The 16,547-nt window shown below is 53.8% G+C and overlaps 1 protein-coding gene across 1 annotated transcript in view; it reads left to right on the top strand.

The window, feature by feature from the left end:
* The first annotated feature begins 2,833 nt into the window (after positions 1–2,833).
* Positions 2,834–16,547, top strand: part of PIK3CD (phosphatidylinositol-4,5-bisphosphate 3-kinase catalytic subunit delta) — a 35,969-nt gene continuing 22,255 nt past the window's right edge. Inside the window, exon 1 of the mRNA XM_039727773.1 lies at positions 2,834–3,105. The gene's annotated coding sequence lies outside the window, so the exon portion shown is untranslated. The remainder of the gene's footprint in view (positions 3,106–16,547) is intronic.

The following is a 16,547-nucleotide window of genomic DNA, read 5'->3' as shown; positions in this document are numbered from 1 at the left end:
ATAAGCTGATCAAATCAACACTTCTTAAAGGAGGATGTATTTTAATTAAATGACTGGCAGCAGCTCGCTCCTGGTCCTGCACACACAGGTGTACTTTGAAGGATTTGAAGGCTTGCCGAGGTGCCACAGTGTCAGAATCCGCGTTGCTGCAGGGGAGCAGCTCCTCCATCCCCCTCCGGGCCGGCGGGACCGGAGCAGCCCCGGGATGGTGCGGGCTGGGGGCTGTGCGGGGGGCTGTGCAGCGGGTGAGAAACCGGGGCAGAAACCGGGGATTGCACCGGCCTCGCTCGCAGGGACCGAGCCCGGCCGTGCCGTGCCCGAGCCGTGCCCGAGCCGTGCCCGCAGCCCCCGCCGGGCCCGTCCTGACCCGGCGGCGACCCCGAACCGACCAGACTGGGCTGGGCCGGGAAGGGTTTTTTTCCGAGGGTTAGGGGAGAGGGTTAGGGGAGAGGGTTTAGAAGGGAGAGGGTTTAGAGGGGCCCGCGGCGCTGGGGCGAGCGGAGCGCGGGGCCATGGCCGAGACGGAGCCCGGCGAGTGGAGGGTGGCAGGCACCGGGCCGGGCACCGGGACGGGCACCGAGGGCATCACCGAATACATCACTGCATGCATCACCGAGCCGGGCACCGGAACGGGCACCGCGGGCATCACCGAATGCATCACCGAGCTGGGCACCGAGTGCATCACCGAGCTGGGCACCGAGGGCATCACCGGGCCGGGCACCGAGGGCATCACCGAGCGCATCGCGGAGCCGGGCAGCGGGCCGGGCACGGCGGGGTGGCCGCAGAGGCCTCCCTACTCGTTCGTGGCGCTGATCACCATGGCCATCCGGGCCAGCCCCGGGCAGCGGCTGCCCCTGAGCGGCATCTACGCCTACATCGCGGAGCGCTTCCCCTTCTACCGCGGCGCCGGTCGCCAGTGGCAGAACAGCGTCCGCCACAACCTCAGCCTCCACCCCTGCTTCCGACGGCTGCCCTGCCGCCGCGGCCGCTCCGGAGAGTGGGCGCTGGACCCCGCTTTCCAGGACATGTTCCCGGAGGGGAATTACGGCCGCCGCCGCCGCCTCTGCCGCCGCCCGTCCGCATCGCCCGCGCCGCCCCCCGGCATCGCACCGCGCCCCGGGGTGGGCTCGGTACCCGGGGTGGGCTCGGTACCCGGGGTGGGCACGGTACCCGGGGTGGGCACGGTATCCGGGATGGGCTCGGTACCCGGGATGGGCTCGCCCCTCGAGATGAGCTCATCCCCCGGGGTGGCCTCGTCCCCCAGGATGGCCTCATCCCCCGGGATGGGCTCGTCCCCCGGGATGGTCTCGCTCCTCGGGGTGGCCTCATGCCCCGGAGTGGCCTTGTCCCCCGGGATCCCCCCGGGCCCCTCCGCCCCCTGGCTCCCGCCGCCCCCCGGGATGCTCGCCGAGCCCCCGCTCCGGCTGGCCGCCGGGGCCCTGGGCATTGCTGGTGCTGCCCCGCCGCTGCCCGGGGCCGCCGCTGCCGCTGCCGGCCTGGGCGCCGGGGACCGGAGACCGCGGGGCCCGGCTGTCCCCCGCCTTCCGCTGAGAGCCGGGCCGGGCTCGGGGCTCCTGAGAGCCACCGGGACCCGTCCTGGCCCCGCTCCTGCCCGCCCCGAGGAGGCTTCTCCACCGCCCCAAAGAGAGAATTGTCATTTTGGTGTCCTGAGCGGCAGCTGCAGCACCGAGCGGTGCCGCCTCCTCCGGGTCGGAAGCGTCCTGCACAGGCCAGCCCTTGCCTCGTGCAGGGAACTTGTTTTTTCAAGAGTCCTTAATTTATTTTGGAGGTTTTCTTTCGAGGTCTATGGAAAAGCAGTATAGGTCTGTTTTACGTGGAAAATCCCTTAAACACCAACAAATACCAAAGACACTTGGATTAATACTGGAAATCTTGTAGGTTTGTACTTAAAGTTTAAATTTTTATGGGATTTTTCATACTTTTTTATATTGTTGCTGGTTATGTATGTTTGCATACGTTCATTGTTAATGTGTTTCTTATAAACAATGCTGTAATTACTGCATAAGGATCTCTTCCCTTTTGATTTCAGGGGGAGTAGTTTTTATGCTTTTCTCTCAAAATAAGGGTTCAGAGACAAGATATGCTTCCAACAAGAACCCTGTTTTAAGTTTATGAGAGAGAAGAGTTCAAATACTGTTATGTGAGGAGCAGCACTTGTTGTATGTTATATTAATAAAGAGTATTTCCTAAGAGTTGTGCCTTCTGAAAGCATTTAAATTATGTTGATGCTTTCCTTGAAAGATGATACAACTAAAATTCAGCTTTATAGTTGTTATTTTTTAACTTTTATACTTAAAAACTGATTCTAAACGTCGTATTTAAATCCCACCAACACGATGAATACAGTGCTGGAAACACAGTTGTGTTTTCCACTGCCCAGGTCCAGTGCATGGAACCCTCAGGAGCCTGTGCTGGGCCCAGGGCAGGCTGAGACCAGCCCCAGGAGGGGCTTTTAAAGAAGGCTTCTCTGGGGGTTTTGGTGGTGCTTTTGGGGTTGTTTTTTGCGGTTTGGTTTTTTTTTGGGGGGGTTTTTTTTTGTTTTGTTTTTTTTCCGTTTGGGTTTTTTGGGTTCATTGGGGGTTTTTTGTTGGTTTTTTTCCACTCTCTTTTTTATTATTATTTTTTTTATTTTCTGTTTGTTTTTGTTGTTTGTTTTTGTTTGTTTGTTTTTGTTTTTGCTTTGTTGTTTTGTTTTTGTTTTTTGTTTGGGTTTTTGTGTTTTGTGGTTTTTTTTGTTCTTTGGGGTTTTTTGTTGGTGTTTTTTTGTTTGTTTGTTTGTTTTTGTTTTGTTTTGTTTTAAGAAGAAAACCCTCTCCTGCAGCCGAGTGGCAGCTGTGCCCAATTCCGAAGGGCCGGCAGTGATTGCGCCCAGGTGAGCTGAGGGGAGGGGGCAGGGGCAGCGCCCCTCACCCTCCTCACCCTCACACCTGCAGCTCGGGAGGGTCCCCACAGCCCGGGGGTCCCCCCAGACTCCTGTGCCTGACCTGGGGGTGCTTCTGGAGCGGCCCAGCACCATCCACCTGCCGGGAAGGACCGAGCCGAGCCAAGCCAAGCCGAGCCGAGCCGTGGCCGTTTCTCCGTGAGGTCGGTGTCGCGAGCTGGGTTTGGTTTGTTCCCCTGGGTTTCAGGTCGGTGTCCCAAGCTCAGTTTGTTCCCGAGTTTTGGGTGGGTGTCCCGATCCCCAGCTGGGTTTGTTCCCTCGGGCTGGCCCCGGCAGAGCTGCTTTTTTGTGCCCCCGAGTAACGATAGCTCCTGCCGGGATTGTTCCCTTAAAAATGAGAGGCTGTAAGCGTGTGTAAAGTGAATTTCGTAGCCGGGTGTTCCCAGGGGCTCTGCCCGCGGCTGCCAGGCGCTCGGGCACCTTTGGCTTTAGTGGGCTCCGAGCGGGGAATTCTCGTCCCTCTGTGCCTTGTGTTGGGGCAGGGCCCAGCCCAGACGGGGGGAACACAGCAATAAAGCGCTTTTGTGCAGGTATTTGCTGCCGTTTACAGCAACCTGCCGCTGGACAGGTTGGCCTGGGCCCCGCAGCTTCTCCCGGTGCCGCTGGATGGGGCGTGGGTGCCGCACCCCGGGGTGGCCCGGGCGGCCCCGAGGGGCCCCCGCCCAGCACCGGGACCCCCGGAAAACGGAACCGTGGATGGGCGCCAAAGAGAGCTTCTGAAAGCCTGCCCGAGGATGGGAATGGGAGATGGGACACGGGAATGGAGATGGGAATGGAGATGGGAAGGGTCAGCACCATCCGCAGCTGCGGGGCTCCTCCTGCCCACCCAGCAGCATCCCCACCGTGCTGGGCCTGGCGAGTTCTCCCTCAGGTGAGGAGCTCGTGGCAATCCCGATCAGAGCAGTGGATGGCCGTGGCTGATTGTTTGCGGGTTAAACATTTGGGTTGCACACTGCGAGTTCTTCCTCCTCCAGCTGCACCCGCCCCGGCTCTTTGTTTTGTTTGGATAATGAGCCGAGCAAACAGCTCAGCCTCTTACGGGGGTGCTCTGATGCACACGAGAGTTAACCACTGCTGTCTGCCCTCTCCAGAGGCTCCTGGTTGTCAGCAGGGATGGTCTCACAAAGCATGATTCAGAGCATTTAGATAAAGGCCCTGCTCTGAATCACCACTTGTAGCAGCATCTTTCCTCATCGGTGATTTAAAAAGACAAAAATAAATCTAAGAGCCTGGGAAGGCTGGCCACCTCTGCCAGCAGAGAGAGGGGCTGGGAATCCCCCCAGGCTCATTCAGGCACCCTCGAGCCCCCTGCAGGCCCTGCCTCGCTCCTGTGGCTGGAACAGAAAGCTGCAGCATGGGCTGCACTTGGACCAGGGGATGGCTCATGGTTTGCACGCTTTTCTGGGCAGCTCACAAGTGCTGGGGCCTCTCCTGAGTTCTGCTTCCCTCTGAAAGCCCAGGGTCCTTCTGGTGAGATTCTCCCTGGGGTTTGTGACTGCATTTAGAAAAACTGACCTCTGCTTATTTTTCTGAGGGTTATAGCCTTAGATCAACATTCTTATAGGTTTTATAAATAAACTCCAGCCCAGCACATGCCCTTGTGAACAGCAGAGAGGCTTTGGGCAGGACTAAGGAAAGAGAGCATTCCCCTTTCCCACCAGCAGATATCAGACTGTCTAATTCTTTGTGTGGCCTCCTGCCTGTCCTTCATCCTTGGTTTTACAGATTAACCATGGTTTTACGTGGGATGTGCCCGGCCATTTGTGCCCCCTCTGTGGCCCGGGCTCTGCAGGCTCATCCCACCTGAATTCTCCTGGATTTTGGAGCACTAGCGAGGCTGTGTGTGGTGCTTGGCTTTGTCCTGGCTTTCAGCAACACCAGGATTCCCAAGGCCTTTCCTCCTTTCCTGGTGTATCCAGACATAGCACAGCCATGGTTATGTGCTGGGTGGAGCTGGGAATATTTTCTCTGCCGTGGAAGCTGAGGTCCTGGTGTGGTTTTGGTGGCTTGCTTGACTTTTCTGTCCCCTACCAGTGTTTCTGCCCTGACTTCTTGCTCTTTCTCCATCTCCACCCTTTCAATCTCTCAGCCTTGTGTTGGAGACTGAAGAGATAAGGGTGTGAGCAATGAAGAGTCCTGCAAAACATAAAATTTGTGTCACAATTTGCCAGCGTGGGGTGAGCTGGGAGAGCTGTGAATGGAGAGCTGTAGACAAGAGGATCTGCTGGCTTCCTTCAATAAAGAGATGTGCCTCAGGACCCTCATTCCTTAAACAATTACATGGGCATGGAGTGCTGCAAGCACTGTTGGGACTGCAGCGGATGGAGCTCAGCCTGCAGAACGCTCCTCGGGGCATCTCTGAAGCAGCAAACCTGAGCTTTTGAGGACGGGGGAGTTAGGAACTTTTCCTGGAGGGCTCGAATGGAGCGGGTGTGGAGCAGAGCCCGACTGGGGCCCTCCTGGTGCCCGGGGAGCTGCAGTGCCCTGTGCTGGGTTTCCCCTCGTGCCGAGCTCTCCGGCCAGCTCCGCACCCGGGTTCCCGGCAAGAGCTGAGCATTTCTCACCGAGGGCGGCTGTGGTGAGGGGGTGGGAAGGGAAGAGGGGGTGGGGTGAGCGCAGGGGGAGCCGGGGCTACTGCAGTTTCATGCCTCAATCTGTATTCTCCTCTTCTCTGCATGGCTTCCTGTTTTTTCACACCACTGCTCTTAGAAACAACAAGCTGCAAGGGAGCAGGACGGGGCTGGCGGTTGGAAGAAACCCCTGGGAACACCTGCAGAGGTGTGGGTGCAGGCCCTGGAAAAGGCAGGGGGTGTTTGTGTGCTGCCCAGGTGTGACTCTGTCCCACAGAGGTGGCTCTGTGCTGTCTGTGTGCTCCCCATGAACGCCCTGCCTGGTGCAGCAGAGCTATCCATGCATTCTCCTCTTTGTTTTCCTCAGCTGCTCTTGAGTGGACAAACATAGAATTTGTCCTGTTCTTAGGGGTCTTGTGATAATCAGCCGGGGGTACCCAGTGTCAGGACCATGCTGAATGTTGAATCACTGGTGCTGGCTCTGCAGGATCTGGGATTTGAGGCTTGGAAAGCCACCATGCAGTCCAGGCTTGCAAAGTGTGTGAAATGAGGAAGGATCTGGTCTGAGGAGCAGCAGGGAGGAGCTGCCCTCCCTTTCCACCAGCTTGCACAGCTGGACAAGAGTGAACTCTCAGGGAAGTGGTTCCCAAACTGAGAGCAGTGTCACTTATTATCTGAAAATTCACAAAGAACTGAAAATTCTCAAGAGCTGTGACTTCTGTTTTTAGGGGCCTGGCAGCATTCTTAAAACACCAAGAAGTTGCGTTAGGAACTGTGCTGTCAGTGTAATTCCTGTATTTGCTGCCCTGTGTCCTGCCTGCTGTTTTGAGAGGGGGAAATGGCTTGTTTGACCATAAGTAGATGGCAAAACGTGGAGAAAGCTGTCTAAAACCTGTAATTCATCTTCACAGGTGAATAACTGGCAGGGCTGCGGGAGCTGCTCTGCCACAGGCCTGGGTCACCTCGGTGTCTGATCTGTGCTCTTGTCCAGTGCTGCACGTTGGGAGGCAGCAGGAGCCCTGTGCTCTAGCCAGTGTGACCACTGAGGAACGGGAGATCATTTTCAATCTGAAATCACTGTGCTGCTGCCTCACTGCCAGCGAGTCCAGGACAATTCTCCAAAGCAGCAGGTTTTGAGGAATGGAGCCCCACGACCCCGATGCTTTGGCTGACCACGAGACACCTGGGTGTTTTGAGATGCTGTTTCTGCTGGTGACATCAGGGCTTGGCACGTTGCTAAGTGGCTCCCAGAGCTGCTGCTGTGGCTAACGAGGAGCCCAGGGAAAGGCAAAGAGAGGAGTAGGCTGCACAGCCCTGCTCTGGCACCCTGCTGCCGGCAGGAGGTGGGTGGGCAGCCAAGGAGCACAGCTGCTGCAGGGGCTCCTGCCTGCCAGACACCGCTGCGGGAAGGGGATGAGAAATGGGCAAGATTGCAGCAATTATTGAGCCTTGTAAAAATAATTAGCCAGACAACAGCAGGCAAATGGGCCGGGAGGAGAAGGAAAAACAGCTGCCAAAGCAGAGGAGGAGAGGACTCTGCTGGGATGGGGAACTGGGTGAGATGCCTCTTTAATCAGTGGCTGGGGAGAGATGAAAAATAATGAATGAGCTTTGCATGCACATGGCAGCAGCACAAGGAGGGAGGGGGCATCAGAGGCTCCTGCAGGTTGAATGCCATTTTTGTGCCCTTTCAGCACCCACCAGTGACACACAGAGAGGTGGGCACAGCTCCTGCAAATGCTTGTCAGGAAGGGCTGCCTCACTTCTCCGTGCAGGAATTGGTGCCAGGGCTGCAAGGGACCTGGACAGAATGTTGGTTAGTCCAGGTTTCTGAATGATGTGAACAAATTCCCTTTTTCTCCTTCATTCTACGGCTCCTTCCAGAGCCAGCAGCTGGCTCATGAATGATTTTTGCAGTGTAATGCTGTGGTCTCTGAGCTGTGGGCAGAGCTGTCTGCTGTGACACAAGGATGCAGTTAATGAGATTTGACAGCGAGTCTCCACCGTGTGCTAAATGTCACTTGGTTGTTGGTGGCTTCATGGTGACACTCATTCATGCCTGCCAGATTAATTCCAAACATTCTTGTCCTCCTGCTTGTTTCCCATGACGAGTCTTCCCAGCACCTCTGTTCAGAATTTGCAGGAACCCCCTCCTTGCTCTCTTGCAGAGAGATTTTTCTGCATTACCCAAGCAAATCCTCCTGGGCTTTGTGAACCCGTGGTGCACACAGGCAGCACAGCAGCTACAGCTGCGCTGTGTGGCAGAGGAAACAGCCTCTCACTTGGCTGCTCTTGGTCCTCCCACCTGAAACTTCTCTTCGGTGAAGGCAGCCAGCCAAGGAGGGCAGGGAAAGGGCAGTGCTGGGAGCAGCCCCTCTGCAGAGCTGCTGAGTCCCCTCCTGGGGACAGCCAGCTGCACCCTGTAGTACAGGGTGATTCACCCACCCATAGGATCTAACAGATAATCTCAACCGAGGTAAACAAACAGGTACCAGCCTGAATTACTGCTAGAGTTCAGCTCTGTAATGGAAGGTTTCAGGGAAATTTTGGGGGAATTTGCACTCGTGCAATCAGAGTTGCTGACTTCTCATTCAGAGCAGAGAAAAACATTGCATTCAGAATCAGTTATGCTGCTGGCTGGGGTTTTTTATGGCCTCTTCCTCTATTTTTTGTGACATAAGAGAAGCAGTGTGACTGGATTTAATTTTCTGCTGTAAGACTGATCCCAAGGCAGTGAGTGGGGAGCACTGCTGGACAATTCAGTGTCTCCTGCAGCTGCCAGTGGAAGGAGGCCACTTTTCCCTGGACCATTTTCTGGGCTCCTTCAGCCTGTGCTAATTCACAGGAGGGCAGGGCATGTGCTTACCAACAGCAGCTTGCACCTACAAGGTCTGCAAAGCACAGCCAAGGTAGCAGGCACTGCCATCTGGTGATGGGCTGAAAACACCGAGCATCCAGGTGGTGATAAAAAATTAATCAAGGTTTGATTGTGCTGTGGCTGGTCACTGCTGCCCAAGGTGGCTGAAGGGCACTGAAGGGACTTTGCTCTGTCAGCTCCCTCCTGTGCAAGTCTGGTGGGTGTTGTCATCTTGATTTTTTTGCAGCTTAGCAGGATTTCATGTGCTATTTTTTGTCATTTGTAAGTTGAGTCGGTGCTTGGCTGCCTTTCCTCCTGTGGTCAGCTGGAACCCCACAAAAGAGGTTCAGGAGGAGGAGAAAGGGAAAATGCTCTGGTGCTGTGGACTGAGCAATGCCCCGTGCCCCGATAAATCTGTTATCACCAAGCATTGTCAGAGATAAGGGAAGGCAAAGATTCGGTGAAGATGAGAGCCCTGGGGGACAGGAGCTCAGCCAGGCTGGTAAATGAGATCAGATGCCTGTATTTGTGTTTTGCCAAGAGGAGGGGTGCACATTTCAAATCCCTGCGGGCTTCAAGGCTCTGATTCAGCAGTGAAGACAAGAGGTTTGGAGGGTTTGGTGGTCATTTGGTAATCTGAGGGGTCTGTTCAGACCCCCAGGTGTGCTCTGTGCATCCTTACAGCGGCAGAGCTGTGTCTGGGTGCTGCTGGTGTCTGTCCTCACCGTGCAGGGAGCACAGCGGGAGCAGCAGCAATCAGTACAGCTGAGAAGGAGGAGGGTAAATAAATCATGTGCAGGGAGGAGCCATGAGCTGTTAGCAGGGAATGGGCTCCAAGTGGGTGCCCCCAGCAAAAGCCCCTGTGGCCCACCGGGAGCTCTGTGCTTGGAATCTGCCTGGCTCCAGGGTGGGAGTCAGGAGACAGGGGTGCCAGACTGGGAATGGCACTGAGAGAGGAATCCTTCTGCTAAAGGAGAAGTCTGAGGAGGGGAACAACGTATTTTTAGTGTCAAAGGGCTTCTGAAATGTTTCTGCTTCTGCCACCCAAGGAATCACATGTGCAGTCAGTGGTTGCATTTTTGTTTGCGTTTTTGCTGGGGGCTGCTGGGGCTGGGGAGGAATCTCTGCCAAGGCAATCAGGGTTTGAGGGTTGAGTGAGCACCCCAAAGCAGGGGCTGTGTGGTCACTCCACTCCCAAAGGCACCGAGCGTGGCTTCGCAGCATGGCTGAGCTGTGCAGGGCAGCACACACCCGTGCAGCTGCTGCTCGTGGGAAGAGCATGCAAAGATTCCATTGCATTTTCCCATTTAACCCCCAAGGCTGATTCAGAAAGCCAAAGCCATGCTCAGTGCTCTCCTTTTGGCAGTGCCGTGCAGCCAGTTCTGCTCTGCCAGCGCCTGTCCCTGCCCTCTCCTCTCCCCCAGTGTCCCTCTGTCCCTCTGTCCAGCAGGCTCTGCTCTGGGTGTCTGCCCAAGGCCCCCAAAGAAGAGCAAATTGAAAATCTGGCTGCTCACTGCAGCTGGTTTGCAGCAGCTGCTCAAAACACCAAACAGAAAGTGGGTAGGAGGAAGGAAATGAGAGGTTGAGTTTTTTCCTGTTGCAGGTAGCAAGGAAATAAAATAGGAAATTTAATGCAAAGTTGTCATCTTGCTGAGCCCCCGGCAGCACAGGCTGCAGGTGCTTTCTGGCTGCTTTTGTCTGGTGGTTTATTCCTCTGTGTGCCGGGTGAATTCTGGGTTTCAGGTCCATGTGGAGCTGCAGAGCAGAGCAGCAGAGACCCTCTGGAAAAGGGCAGTGGGGATAACACTGAGTCAGAGCACAAGGGGAGCTCTGTGAGCTGGACACCCCAGTACAGACCGGGCTGGGCCTGCTGGAAATGGACCTGTGTCCAATTCAATCCAAGATATTCACACTTTTCCAGCCCAGTGAGTGAGTGGTGGTATGGGCCAAGGTGCCTGAGCTCTGTGATTTGTGTTCCTGCTGCCATTCTGTGAAAATGGAAAAATCACTTGGGTGGAGAGGGGAGACCCCCCTCACTCAGACCTGGCTGCTGCTGTGTTTTTAATCATTATTCTCTCATAACCACCAATGCAGCTTTTTATTTTTTGAGCCTCAGTTGCCCTTGTAGCACATAACCCAAGTGTTTAACATAGTCAGAACTTGTCCTGCACAGTTTCCCACTCCTGGTCCTGTTTAGGCTGGCTGGATTCTTCCCTTCTGTGAAATACATCTTCTCTTCTTTGTAAATATTTTTAAAGACTTAATGAAAACAAACATTATCTATTTCTAGACCAAAATTTGAGGACAAAAATTTTGCACTTTCCTGCTACTGAAAAGAATTTGCTTTTCCTTCATCACTGTTCCCATGGTAAAAGTTGTTACCTCCAGCTATGTAAATGAGTCTTCATCAATATGTCTCAGGTGGAAATTCCCCTTTTTGCAAATGGAAATTTTCCTCTGGTAACAGTAAAAATAATTTTCTTTCAGTTAGAGCCATCTCTCATTTTAGAAAGAAGAAAAAAATTCCATTCACATTCCTTTTCTCCTTGCTGTCACTGGTGACTCATGCAGTGGCCTTTGCTACTTATTTCTGACTCTTAAGTGATTTTTCAGGTGGCTGCTAAAAAATTCTTAAAGCATTTGTCACTGGCATCTGCCTCACTTGGTAACACATAGATGTATTCTGATTTTCATGCAGAGAGTGTCTTCTTTGGGTTCTGAATGTTGCTTAGTTTGGAATACACATTTTAAGATGTCAAAGCTAAACAAACAAAAACCATTGAAATACAGCAAACTCTTGAGTTTGTGCAAAATATTTAGCACAGGCAGGCACCTGCATCTGTCCTCGGGGTGCAGCCAGCCACCCACACACGAGCCTGGGACTGGAAACAATTAATAAAGACCCCCAAAATTCCCAGACGGGATGAAGGGCTTTCTTTTTAGCACTGTGGCTTTATCACTGAACTCTGGTTTTGTGAGCTTGAGCTGTGCTTCTGAGTGTGGGAAGACTGGGTTAAAAAAAAAAAAAAAATGGGCTTTTCCTTCCGGTAGCAAAGAAAAGGATCCAGAATCCCCTAACAGTAATTTCAAGAATAAATAGCGTGGTTTAGTTAAATAGGCAGTTACAGTTCATAATGGAAATGTGTGGTTTTATAGATCACTCACTTGCATTGCAAAAAAAGAAAACAAGAGAAAGGAAAGTTGTTTGTCCCTCCTGAAGAATGGAGAGTCAGAAAAGGGATGGACCTTCTGTGTCTGACAGTTTTTAGTTTTGTGTCTGACATTTTTTAGTTTTGTGTCTGACATTTTTTAGTTTTGTGTCTGACATTTTTTAGTTTTGTGTCTGACATTTTTTAGTTTTGTGTCCGACATTTTTTAGTTTTGTGTCTGACATTTTTTAGTTTTGTATACGACATTTTTTAGTTTTGTATACGACATTTTTTAGTTTTGTATACGACATTTTTTAGTTTTGTGTCTGACATTTTTCAGTTTTGTATCACAACCCATCTTCAGCAGGAGAGAGCCCTGGGGTGGCATTGCTGCCAGGGGAGAGGCTGTGTTGGCGTGGCAGCCGTGCTCTGCAGTGATGCAGCCGTGCTCTGCAGTGATGCAGCTGTGCTCTGCAGTGATGCAAAGGTGGCTCTGTGGCTCTGGACGAGTGCACCCCAGCAGCTGAGGACCTCAGCACAGAGAGCAGAGCTCCCCAGAGGAACATCCCGGTGCTCTGCATGCAGGGAAACACAGTGAAGCTGCACACTGGCACCCTGAGGGCAGAGCACAGCTCCTCACCTGCCCAGGAAGCCTCGGGTTTCCACAGCAGCCCGTGCACCTCTGCTGGTGTTTGTGTTTGTTTCGGGGCGTTTTCCCCAAACAATCTCCTGCACTCTGCAGCCAGCAGCTCACGGTACCCTGGCAGAGCTGCAGCCCCGCGTCCCTGCAGGGGCAGCATCCCCTCCTGCCTCACCTCGGCTCGTGCCTCCTGCTCTGTTTCGGGATGATGTGCTGCTTACAGCACCCACAGAACTTGCCTTTTGCCTCAGCACGAGCTCTGCATGGCAGAGATGATAACTCAGAGAGTCTGGGGAAGGAACAGCCAGGAGGTACCAAAGAAATCCCCACTCTGCTAACTCTGGAGCAGAATCCTCCCGGGATTGTTCTCCTGGGGCCAGGAGGGGAACCTGGGCGGGCTCAGGCCATGCCTTGGGAGATTTATTTCATTTGCTCTGCCAACATTATGGGGGAACCAGGGAGGAACGCGTTGTTCTCAAGTTTGCACTATCCTTCATTTAAATACATAGTCACACAAAGAAAACAGTATTTTTATCTGGGCAAGGACATCAAATTAGGCCACTCTGGCCTTCAGCGAGAGGGCTGAGTATCTTTGTCATCATTCTCCCTTCTCTCTGTCATTTTGGGGTCACAAGATTGACACCATTTCAGAAGCTTTTCAAACAAACAGACTGCTCAGGTCCTTGAATCCCACCCCCAAATACTTCACCATCAGCTCCTCACAGCTTGTGAGAAGGTTTTTTAATGGCATTTTTGTTTGAATGCACGGTCATCAAAGAGGAAAACGTGCTGAAGCTTTGTTGTGGTTTTAGTCTCTGAAATCTCTCTTGTGGCAACATCAACAAGTAAACTGTGGCCTTTTTCCTGAAAGAAAAACAACTCATGTTAAAACCACGGTGTCCTCAGCCGTCCCAAAGACTGAGCTGTGTCACGTTTGTCTTCAGGCAATGTGCTCCTGAGCAGGCTGCTGGGTGGAGAGGAGAGGGAGCAGCTCTGGTTTGGGGGGTGAAGGGTGTCTGTGTGTCAGGATGTGACAAATTAGGGGTGTGTGGAGTGGCCAGCCCAGGGAGCAGAGCTGGGGCTCGGGGGATGCCCTTGAGCCTGTTCCTGTGCTCTGTGAGGTGCAGTTACCACACTCAGTGCAGTTTATCCTAATTCTCCTAATGGGCTCGGGGGATGCCCTTGAGCCTGTTCCTGTGCTCTGTGAGGTGCAGTTAACCACACTTAGTGCAGTTTATCCTAATTCTCCTACTGTTCCTTGACATGCACACTGCTCGCTTGCAAGAGGACCTGGGTACCCCAAATATAAGTATTTATTTGTATGTGTATATATATATATATATATACACACATTTGTATGTTCAAATAGATCTCCAAAGCCTGTAGCAGTGTAGGATTATCCTGTGGCACTGAGAGCTTTTGTGCAACATGCAAAGCCAAAGAGTGACCCCCAAATGCTGGAGCGGCTTGGCTTGGCCAGAGGATTTGGGTGGCCCCTGGCTGTGCCCAGGCAGGTGAGCCCCACAGCTCACCACTGCCAGCCAGCAGGGCTGCACTTGGCTGGCTGTGATCCCATTGCAGGTCTTGTAGCGAGAAAAGCAAACAAAACCCATCTTTTGTGTCTCAAGGCAGGCGGGCTCCCCGGCGCCTGCAGCCCGGCGCGGTTTCCCCGCTGAGCAGAGTGAACCTTGAGCAGTGCTAACCACATGGAGCAGAGCCCAGCTCTCCCCAGCCTGCTCGGGCTTCCTGTTTGCCTCCTGGTGCAACGAGATGCAGCGGCTTGGGTCGCTCTGTTTGTTTGTCTGTTTGTTTGTCTGTCTGTCCCGTGCCGGTGAAGGACAAGGGACACTCTTCTGGCCCTGTCTGGAAGCAGGGAATGCACCTCCAGAAGTGTCACCATTCACCACATGTGCCAACACCTCCGTGTCCCCCTGGCACCCCGGAGGGCAGCCGGGCTGTCTGTGTGTCTGGGTGGAAGCGTTCTTGCTGGGTGATGCTGGAGGCACCCAGGGTCGTGGTTCCTGTCCCGTTGTCATCCTCCCTCCTGTAAACCTGGCCATGTCTCACCACTGGGAATGTCCTGAGAGTGGACAGTGGTGACCCTTGGGCTGGGGTCTGCAGCGCTCCCCAGGCAGGACCAGGCCCCCCTGAGCCAGCAGCAGCATGGAATTGTATGATTCTGCAGATCCAGGGGCACGGAGCACTGCCCAAGGCAGGGGGAGAGCTCGAGGGCTGAGAACACAAAATTAACCTTTGAGTTTTGTGAGCAGTCTGGGTGAATGCAAACCAGCCTGGCAGGGAGTGGGAATTGATGTTGTGATCTGGCACGCCTTGCGTGTCCCTCATGTTGGGTGCATTTGAAATAATTCCACTTGCCCTTCTTAGCAGTGTTCCCCTCCAATGCATTAGCCCTGTTTGGCTCTCGATAACACAGAGAAAATCTAAGTAACCCTCCCTTCTGTTCTTCCTGGAGGTCTCAGATCTTAATCTTAGCAGGTTGCAGCTATTTTTTCTGACTGAGTTCCTTTTTCCCTTCCCTCCAGTTTCTGATGTCCAATTTCTCACAGGCCATGTGGGCAAATGCCCTGTTGGTGTTCAGTGCAGCTGTACATGTGAAACTTGGGGATGATGAATAGAAAAGCTGTTGAAAAGGGGAAAAAAAAAAAGCCAGAACAGAAACCAGAATTCCTGTAAACAGTCTGTTAAAAATATCTTCAACACATGTCAGGGCCGAGGATTTAAAATAGACAATTTCTGAGCGTTAAAAGGTCACATGGAGACACGATAGTAGATTCAAATGGAGTTGAACAATGAATGTTTCAACAGTCACATCTTGTACTGTTGGCAAGATATCTGTGTTGCCAGCTAGTAATGTTCAGGGAAAAAAAATGAGTCAGATTGCAAGAATAATGAGCTTTTCTTGGACGATAGCATAGAGGGGGGAAAAAAAGAATTTCTACCTTAATCACACGTCTCAGCAAAAGCTTTAGGAAAATGGTGATTCTGGGAGTCATAAAACTGCAGGACCAGTCGAGGTGACACAGTAGCACAAACCATGCACTGTACCAGGGTTGTTTGTTCCCACATGTGGCAGTGAAATAATTAAAATCACAAATCCACATTCCCGATATTTTCTCATTTGTGACCCAAAGTATGGCGGGCATTTCAGAGGAGATGTGTGAAAAGAGAGAGAGACTTTTCAGATGAGCACATGGTCTTTGGGTATCTAATTGCTGCTGAAAATTTAATGAGACAGAGAGGAATGATTGTCTTTGAGCACTGGAAACATTTCTTGTGCCCATCTGCTGCTGCTTTGGAGCCGCTAATTTCCCGTGGCAGTTGGGAGACCTGCACTGAGCAAAGGGTGACGGCAGCCCCAGGGGTGTGAGAGGAGGGAACTGGTGGGATGAGACCCTGCACAGAGCTTTAGTGCCAGGGTGGGCTTCCCTGCAGTCCTGCACAACAGCTTGGGGAGAGAAAAATCCGAGTGGGCAACCCTGTGTGTGTCCCTGGTTTCCAGCAGTTAAAGCAGGGCTTGGTTCTGTTGCTGTGATGAGCAGGTGGAAGTGATCACCAGGTGTGTTAAAACCCACCCTGCTCCCACTTGGGCCTGCCTGGGAGGTTTCTCCTCATCCCCCAGATCCACTTGTTTGGGATTTGGGGTGTCCCCCACCCTTATTGCACTGTTACCCACTGAGAGAGCTCTGCAGGTACCACCGGGGCCTCTCCCCTTCTCTCTGGGGCTCTCTCCTTCTCTCCAGCAGTCTTTTCCCCTTAAACGCCCTTCTCCCTCTCTTCCTCCCGGCTCGGTCTCAGCCAGTTCCCGGGTCCCGCAGTTTTCCAGGCGAGGAAGGAGCAGTTGTACACCGGGGCCGTCCCAGGGCGCTTTGCAGACAGCAGTGAAGGCCAGCCGGTGCCACATCCCCGGTGCGGGCACGGGCGGGAGCAGGACCGGCCCGCGCTGCTCTGCGGCCCCGGAGCGAGCCGCGGTGCCCGCTGCGGCGGAGGGCGCGGGCCGGGTCTGCCCGGGACACGGCGAGCTCGGCTGCCGGCACCGACTGTCCCGGCACCGACTGTCCCCGGCACCGACAGCCGCCGGTACCGATCTCTACGGCACCGACCGCCGGTACCGACTGCCGGCAGTACCGACTGTCCCCGGCACCGACTGTCGCCACCACCGACAGCCACCGGTACCGATCTCTCTCTGCCGGTACCGATCTCTGCCGGTACCGATCTCTGCCGGTACCGACCGCCGCGGCCGCGCCTTCCCCGCGGCATCTCCGGTGCGCGCGGAGCGGGGCCGCGCTGCGGGGCCGGGGCACCGGGGCAGCACCGGGAAGGCGGCGGGAAGGCGGCAGGGCAGTACTGG

This window comes from Passer montanus, unplaced genomic scaffold, assembly GCF_014805655.1.
Source record: "Passer montanus isolate IOZ18808 unplaced genomic scaffold, ASM1480565v1 scaffold62, whole genome shotgun sequence".
Lineage (NCBI taxonomy): Eukaryota > Metazoa > Chordata > Aves > Passeriformes > Passeridae > Passer > Passer montanus.
Note: the sequence above shows the minus strand (reverse complement) of the source record. Positions and strands in the feature narration are given on the sequence as shown.